The sequence below is a fragment of the Neofelis nebulosa genome, chromosome 14, assembly GCF_028018385.1.
Source record: "Neofelis nebulosa isolate mNeoNeb1 chromosome 14, mNeoNeb1.pri, whole genome shotgun sequence".
NCBI lineage: Eukaryota > Metazoa > Chordata > Mammalia > Carnivora > Felidae > Neofelis > Neofelis nebulosa.
This window is the reverse complement of record NC_080795.1, coordinates 14,820,307-14,828,836: the sequence shown is the minus strand read 5'-3', so window position 1 is coordinate 14,828,836 and position 8,530 is coordinate 14,820,307. Positions and strand designations below refer to the sequence as shown.

The 8,530-nt window shown below is 38.8% G+C and overlaps 1 pseudogene; it reads right to left on the bottom strand.

Moving 5' to 3' along the window:
* Positions 1-3,039: 3,039 nt before the first annotated feature.
* Positions 3,040-8,134, bottom strand: LOC131494507 (ubiquitin carboxyl-terminal hydrolase MINDY-1-like; annotated as a pseudogene).
* Positions 8,135-8,530: the final 396 nt, after the last annotated feature.

The window sequence follows — 8,530 nt, the reverse complement described above, 5'->3', positions numbered from 1 at the left end:
ACTAAATAATATGTCTCAACTGAGCCAGCTTATATCTTTGCCAAGTTTCTGTCATTTGGCAGGTTGTTCCAACATTTAAATTCAAATATTCAATGAAAAGAGCTCTGTACAAAGGACATTTTTTCTGAATGAACAGTCTTACCTGCCATCCGTGTATAGAATGAACTTTTGCCCCACCCCTGTTATCATTGGACAGCCAGCCATTAAAAATTGATTGAGTGCCCACTATGTGCTAGGTATTGAAGTATAGCATACAATTTTTATCTTAAAAAGCTGTGGTCTACTGAAGAAGCGACTAGGATTTAGTGTGATAAATGTTATCATGGGGCAATATGGGGCAATCTAGGTTCTCACTCACACTTAGTTGTTATAGAAGATTTATTGATCCTGAGCATGTCTAAATTTAGACATAAAGATGAGTAGAACATAGGATGAGCAACACAGAGGTATTTGGAAAAATGAAGGTAGAATGGGAAAGTGACTTTGGGACCTAAGAAGAAGATATAACAAGTTTAGAGTACAGAAAGCTAAGGATTTTGATTCCAAAAGCAATGTGAAACTAGTAGGGAATTTTAAGCAGAAGAATGACATACACTATTTTGAAATTTAGAAACATCACCCTGTAGTAGAAAATAGTTGGAAAGTTGGATGCCACTGAAAAATTGTAGGTAAAAGATATTGGTGACCTCAGTAAAGGTAGCTAATGGACAGGAATGGAGTATTAAAAGATTCATCAAAATTAACATGGGAACAATTGTGGGGGAGGGGGAGCAAAGAGTAAAAAATGACTCCCTCACTTCTGTTTTATGCAACTTGGTAGTTTTAACTTCTGTTTTTATGTAAATGGTAGAAAAATTTACAGTGAGTGGCAGAGGAGGTTTTAGAAGGAAAGAAGATGAGTTCAGTTTGAAGTATGTTGCATTGTAGTTGAATATGGAAAATCCACAGAATGTCCAGTTAGTAGGTAGCTATGTGGACTTGACTTAGGCTATGTATGTAGGTGTGGATATTATTCATATAGACACAAGCAAATTATGGTGTAGAGAGGATGAGATCCACTAGTGAGAATGGAGATGGAGAAACCGAGACAGCGATTGGGATTGAGAGAAGGCAGGGAATGTAAGGGAAGAGATGAGATGCAATCAGATTTGAGGACAGAATTCCTCAGACGCCAAGTCTGTAAGGGATGGTGGAGAAAATGAAGGCTTCGAAGAGGCAGCAAGCAAATGTAAACAAATCTACCTGGTTGCCCGGCTGCCAGGGAAAAGAGTTCATCAAGAAGGCAAGAATTACCAGCAGTGTCATATCCTACAGAGGTGTCAAATCCCAATTAAAGTACAAATGAAAATGAGTCACTGGATTTCTTGACAAATGTCATGAACGTCCCGACAAACATGAGCTTCCGAGAAGAAACCTAATAAAGGTAAATGTATGAGCTGAAATATTGCAGTTTGAGAAATAGGAAATGAGGAAGTGAAAGCAGTGAATGGAAGCTACTCTCTCAAGTAGATGGCTGCTAGTTGGAGGGCAGATACCGTTAGACAATGCTCACTTAAAAAAATCTCCTATTTTGCTCATATGAGCTGCACTTTTTCATATATGTTAAACAAAATTCTACCAGCTATGTATTATTGTTAAACTGGAATTAATCCACTAAGCATAGGTTAGAGATTTATTAGGCTTGGTATATTTTATTTTCCTTCCTCCGTCAGGAAATCAGGATGTTTGCAATCACTGTGAATACTATGTGGCTTTTATTTTCATGTGTGATGTCAAGTATGGGTATAAGAGTCAGAGACAGATAAAAAGAAGAGAAGCCCAAGCATATTTCTCTTGGGTTTGGATCAGCTGAGGTTCTCCCTGAAGGAAGGAAGGAAGCTTATTAAAATGAAAGTGCCTGTTCCCTTTTAATTATTGTTTCAAAATGTCAGATCACTGGCTTGAAGGCCTGACTAGCTGAGCATTAGCCCTTGAAGCAGTCAAAAGGCACAGGGTAAGAAAGTAAGTTCGAGTGTGATGAAATCTCCCTGTTCTATTGGATTCTAGCGATCAGAGCCATGGTAGCTGCCATGGTAGAGAGCTGTCCCCGAGAAAGTTCAGCAGAATCTGGGTGTCAGTGCATTTCTGTAGAACCCACCATTAGCTTCGTGTGCAGAGATACTGCATATCAAATTTACACAGCACGAGGATTCTGATCATAGGTCTTTCATCTTTGTGAGGGGAACAGTGGACTGAATTTTGCATCCAATGTTGACCTGATGCTGTAAACGTGTAAGTTGATAAGTTAAGAAATTTGTCAGACTCACGATAATTATTTTTAAGCATGTAGTGATTCTGATTCATTGGTCACCTTGTTGAGAGTGCCATACCATGCCATGACAGCAATGTACTGATAAGATAATTAGGTGAAAACTCTTTGATCATTTGAGTTGAAATAAGGGAAGTGATCTAAAATATTTCAAAAACTATTTTCAATATAATTGGTTGAATTAGTATCTAAATTTGCTAACCCATCTAATATACATCATTATAATGGCATTTACTTGTCTCTATTTAGCTAGCAATTTCCTTCCCAAGTTATGGGGGATGAGGCTGCACTCTAGGAGTTAGGAGGTTGGGATCTAGAATCAGACAAGCTTGGGAGAATTTCTGTTCTAGTATTGACTAGCTGGGCAATCTTGAGTGAACTGCTGCTTTCCTCTGTGCCTCAGTGTCCTCATCTATAAAACGATGATAGGAATGGTAGTTCTTGCCTTGGGATATTGCGGGGACTGAATGAGGCAACTCAAACCTCGATGCAATAAGCATTCAGTGTCACTGAGTCTGACTTTGGTATTTGCTGCATGCACTGATTCCCAACAGTTCATAAATAAGTTACCTTGCATATCTCACAGGTTGAGCTGGGGGAGCAAGCAAAATAGCCATAGCCTCTGAACGAAGGAGCAGGGCAGCTTCACACTGGGCAGGCGCACAGGAGGACACGGCTGCCTCTTGCTTCAGCTGCTGCCAACTCTCCCCAGCTGTGCGTACAGATGGGGCTCCTCTCTCCTGCAGTGACGGGGCTCACATCGGCACAGGCCGGATTGCTTGTTGCTGTATATACTCCTCTTGCTGAAGTTGCTGGGCCAGCTCCAAGCCGCTAAGGCCCAACAAGCCAGGCGGCTGCTCCCACTTTTTGCTTCCGGCCAACTTGCTCAGGGAATGACTTAAGTTCAAGTCCGAGTCACAAAAGCAGCTGTCACCATCCACATTGTGCAACTTTCCCACACTACTTGCTCCTCCTATGCAAAGTCCTGGTCGGTGACCATTCGGTACAAGCGACTTTCATGTTTAGTCAAAGTTTAGAAAAAGACGCTAAGTTCACTTTCCTGGGCAGCTGCCATTAGCTCACAGAGACTATTGTAAGTCCTCGCTGTGTCTCAGCGGTCTCCAGGAACTCTCTGCAATCAGGCTTTCTGTTAGGAGGTTGGTGTCGCTGACGTACTTGCAGGTGAAGATCTTCCCTACCAGCTGGTTGTAACGCACTTTCCAAACTGCACTGGCAGCCTCAGAAGTCCGGGGATCAACAAGCTAGCCGTGGTATAGATATGCCTAGCAAGTCAAAGGTCCTGCACTCCGATGCCTACTCAAAATCTGAGACACCTGTGAATCACACGTTGCCATCCAGACCTGTGGCCAGTTTAGGCAGCATTGTCACTGCACTGTCCACACTCTGCTGAAAATAAAGCTGAAGTCCCTCTGATTTTTGGGGATTGGTGGATTGGAGACCATCTCCGGGATGAGCCAGTGGAGCTCATTTTATATAAAGATAGTATCTTTACCAACAATTGTTGTTTTGGGTTTTGTTGGCCCTTACGATGTGCTCAAAGAGTTCTTTTAAAGTAATGCTTTCAATGACTTTTTAAATAATTGTCTAAAAAATGTTGTGCGTTCATATAACTTATTTTGATTTCTAGCCTCATTATCTTTCACATTACCTTTAAAGTAGAGTGAAGTGAAAATATTTAACATTTGAGAGAGAGAAAATAGAGAACATTTCATCTTCTGCTATAGAAACTAAAATACATGTGTGTATATTTATGTATGTGTGTAGACAAACACACATACACATAGACATATACACGTGGGTTGTATATACATATATGCACATGCATACAGACATATACACATTTATGTATATGCATACATATGTATGCATGTATATATGTGTGTAAGTAAATTAATGTTATAGGCATATTTTATGCTGCGTGAAATAGAGGTTTTCCCTTATATTTTAACAATGGAAATGTATAAATTTTAAAATGGTAAAACATAAAAAGACAAAATGACTTACTTAAAAGTAATTATTATCTTGGACAATAATTTTATCTTCTTCTGACAACTAGCACTAAAAGACTTCAAATCCAGGATGCTTGGGTTGCTCAGTCAGTTAACAGTTAAGCATCTGACTCTTGATTTTGGCTCAGATCACGATCTGAGGTTTGTGACTTTGAGCCCTGTGTTGGGGTCTATACTGACAGCACAGAGCCTGCTGGGAACTCTCTCTTCCTCTCTCTCTCTGCCCCTCCCCTGCTCTCTCTCTCTCTCAAAATAAATAAATAAACATTAAAAAAAGACTTCAAATCCATCTTGATGTCACATAAGTTATATATGTGACTAACATATTCTGTGTTTCTCCTCAAAGAAAAATAAAAGAATCTCTACATAATCTGATACTAACTTCATAATGGGCTCAAGTGAAGGAAATGTGAGAATTGGCAATTCTGAATTTCATTGTTATGAAGTTTGCTTACTCTTCTCAGCCTCATATAGTTAAATTTCACTATTGAATGTTACGAAGAATTTTGATTAGAATAATGGAAATGACTTTTTTCTATAAAAATATTGTCCACAATTTTTAATCACCTTCGACAAAAATTATTCACAAATGTATATCAGACCATCATCAGCAGAATTTCAGTAAAGACAAAAAAAAAAAAACCTGTGTGTGTGTGTGTGTGTGTGTGTGTGTGTGTGTGTGTGGGTGGGTGTATGAGTGTTTTAATCCATTAGAAGATTTCGTCTGGTCTGCCTGACATAAGGGTGATAGGTTTCTATCTCTTAGTCTAATTAACACCTTTAATCTTTTTTAATGGTTAGGCATTCTCTCTTTGGTTTTGAGGCATGCTAGAGATAAAAGCACGGGAGGCTGGAGGTTAATCCTTCCTGTACTTTATTTCTTAATTTTTGCCACAGGGATTCCCTTTCTATCATGGCTATTTATTCAGGAACCCTGATGATATGCTTTGAGTAAGAGACAACAGATAGTTGGTTTAGAACTATCATTCAATATTACTTAGATATCAAATTACAGGGGCTGTAATTAAGAGCTGTTACACGAACACAACTCCAATTTCTTATATGTCTTTTTTATTATTATGTCTCAGAAATGAATCAAATTAGTGCTTTCAGAATTGATATTGAAACCAGATAGCACCATACCTTGGATTATTCTAGCAAAAAGGTAACAATGGTGGCAAACACCCCTCAGATTTAGTTAATTAAGGATGATATAGATAGATACTAACATATCGATGATGATTTGCTTTTTCTCACTAAAATGAAGAGGGTTGAATTTCCTAGTATTGATAATAGAGATCTATTAACTCAAATTTGGCAATCAGTGCATAATAGAGATTTGACTTGTCATTTTAGAATTAGGATTTTTTAGGGTTATATCTTAAGTTTTTTTTTTAAGCTTATTTATTTATTTTGAGAGAGACAGAGAAAGAGAGAGTGAGCGGGAGAAGGGTAGAGAGAGAGGGAAAGAGAGAATCCCCAGCAGGCTCCGTGCTGTCAACACAGATCCTGATGCAGGGCTCAAACCCACAAACCATGAGATCATGACCTGGGCTGAAACCAAGAGTCTCTTGGATGCTTAACCAGCTGAGCCACCCAGGCTCCCCTGTGATTAATATGTCTTACATAAGGTAATGTTTTGACCATTTGCCCCAGAAGCCTTAACATCTTTTCAAGACAAATTTTTTTCAGAGTTTTTGAAAATATACTGAGATTTTATTTGTAAAAATACATTCTTCTTCAAAATATTCCATTTGGAATTTTAGGCAAACTATAGATTTTTAAATATTTTCAAATTAATAAAAATCTCTTCAATAGAGTTATATGACTTGCGATTTCAGCTAAAATATTATATGCTTGATATATATACTTATATATCTTTAACAAATTTTGCTGTAATTGACCCAATATGTCATCTCTTCAGAACTGTAACTGAGGAACAGTTTTTGAAAATGGACCATTTCTTGAAAAAAAAAAAGAATTAAAACATTCTCAATTTGACTAGAATTATTAATGTAATATTCCTGTATTACACACACACAGATTCTAAAGATCTTTAAATAAATTTAGGTAGAAAAAGCCAGGAGTCAAGGAGTGCTAATTAAATATTTAAAAATGGGACAAATTCCCTGGCGAACGTACAAATATAGGAAAATTATAAATTAAAGCACTTTCAGAATTCTCGATTATGAGCTATTTAGAATGTTTGGTAAAATATATGTGTGGAATACATTTGCAAAGAAAAGTATAATGACCAGCTCTACCCTTACTTCCTGCTATGGGCAATGTGTTTGTATTATGCATATATGACTATATAAGGTACAATATATTGATCTAAAAGAGATTTACTTTCTTTCCATAACATTCTCTTTAGTGATTTGTGAGGGAAAAAAAGAATGATGAGTAATATAAGAGTGGTCTAATGAATTTGTGCATTACCTGCTTTGTGTCTTCATAAATGTAACTTGCCCAGTACAAATAGATGATTAGTATTCATTCTAAATTTTCTTTACATTTTTTTGGACTAGCAACTTATGTGCTTATTGAGGAAAATCTAAGTACAAAATGAATTTTTTTTTTGTCCTGTCTCCTCTCCTGCCATTCTACTTACTAGTTACTTGTTCTTGACCAGAATAATAATTGACCTAGAGTAACTGTTGAATTCCACATCTTTAACTGACAAATGAAGATAATGTCTGTTTTAAATATTGTGTTGAGTGTAAACTAAATATAATGTTTTTCAAGTTCCTAGTATACAGACTGCACTTAACAAATATTAAGGATGCCTTCTCATTTGAGAGATTTCCCATCTTTTAAGTAGCTTCGTTCATATCACATAACCTAGTTTGACAGTTAAATGGATATAATATGGCATCTTTTGCAAAGCCAGAAAACCATGATTTAAATAAGTATTACCTTTCCCAGGGAAGATTGCCTTTGTTCTCCTTTTTCCTTACCTTCATTATTTTTATTTATTTTCTTTTTAAGTTTATTTATTTATATTGACACACAGAGAGAGAGAGAATGCCCATGTGCACACATGAGTGGGGAGTGGGGGGAGTGTCAGAGAGAGGGAGAGAGAGAATCCCAAGCAGGATGCACACTGTCAGTCCAGAGCCCCAGGTGGGGTTCGAACTCATGAACCATGATATCATGACCTGAACTGAAGTTGGATACTTAACCAACTGAGCTGCCCAGGTGCCCCCTCATTAGTTTTTATTTTTATTTTTAAGTGTCTGAACCAAACGCTTTGCTATCTTTCCAGCTTCTTTTCCTTTTTTTTTTTTTTTTTTTTTTTTTTTATAAATCATTGCCTCATAGCACTATAGCAAGTTAATCTGCAATAGAAAACAGAAACCACAGCACATGTTAAGTCTGCAGGGAGATTAGATAGTGCAGTTGGATGTGTTGTAGTGATGTGGGCCACCCACAAGAATAAACCTTTGTGCTCTAGCCCTCACTGTCCTGTCAGGAGCTAAAAGACTTAGCCCCTGGCTTTGTTTCCCTTTGGAGGTTTCCCTTTGGAGGCCATCTTCATGGGAGTGGTCACACACATTCAGGAAGGTCCCATTGTTGGGGTTTAATGCTTTGCTCTCCAGTCTTGAAATTCTTGAGAATTTTATCTGTAAATTTACAGCTTGTAAGTGAAGTGATATGGGACATTGGAGCATATGGCCAGAACTTAGAGCCTGGCTCACGCACTCTGCTCCTCATCAGGATGGGTTCTCAGGCCAGCTCCCAACTCCTTGTCCTCTGCTTCCTCAGGCCCTGGACCCTCCTCCTGGCCCTCTCCCATGACTGCTGTTGCCCTCTGCCTGGGGCAGCCACTCATATGAGACTCTCATTTCTCTTTCTTGCTTTGAGCTCCGTGGGGCCTGGGCAAGGACTTGGGGTGGGTTGGGATAAAGGGTGCCCACCGATGTTTCAGGGCAGGCAAAGGCAGCAGCATCCCTGCTCCAGTAGGTGACTCAGTGGTGTTGATCCTGCCACTCATGATCCAGGGTCCAGGGGCACAGTGTGTACAGATGTAGGAGTTCCAATCTCTAAGGATGCAGGTAGGTCCTGTCTATGTTGGGTATCAGTGGTGAGAAGGAGAGGCTGACTTCCCTGTGCAGTCAGGTCTGCAGGTCTGTCATATGGCTTTAGGTAGGCATCCTGGAAGTGGTGGCCTGCACGCCTATCAGGTTCAGGT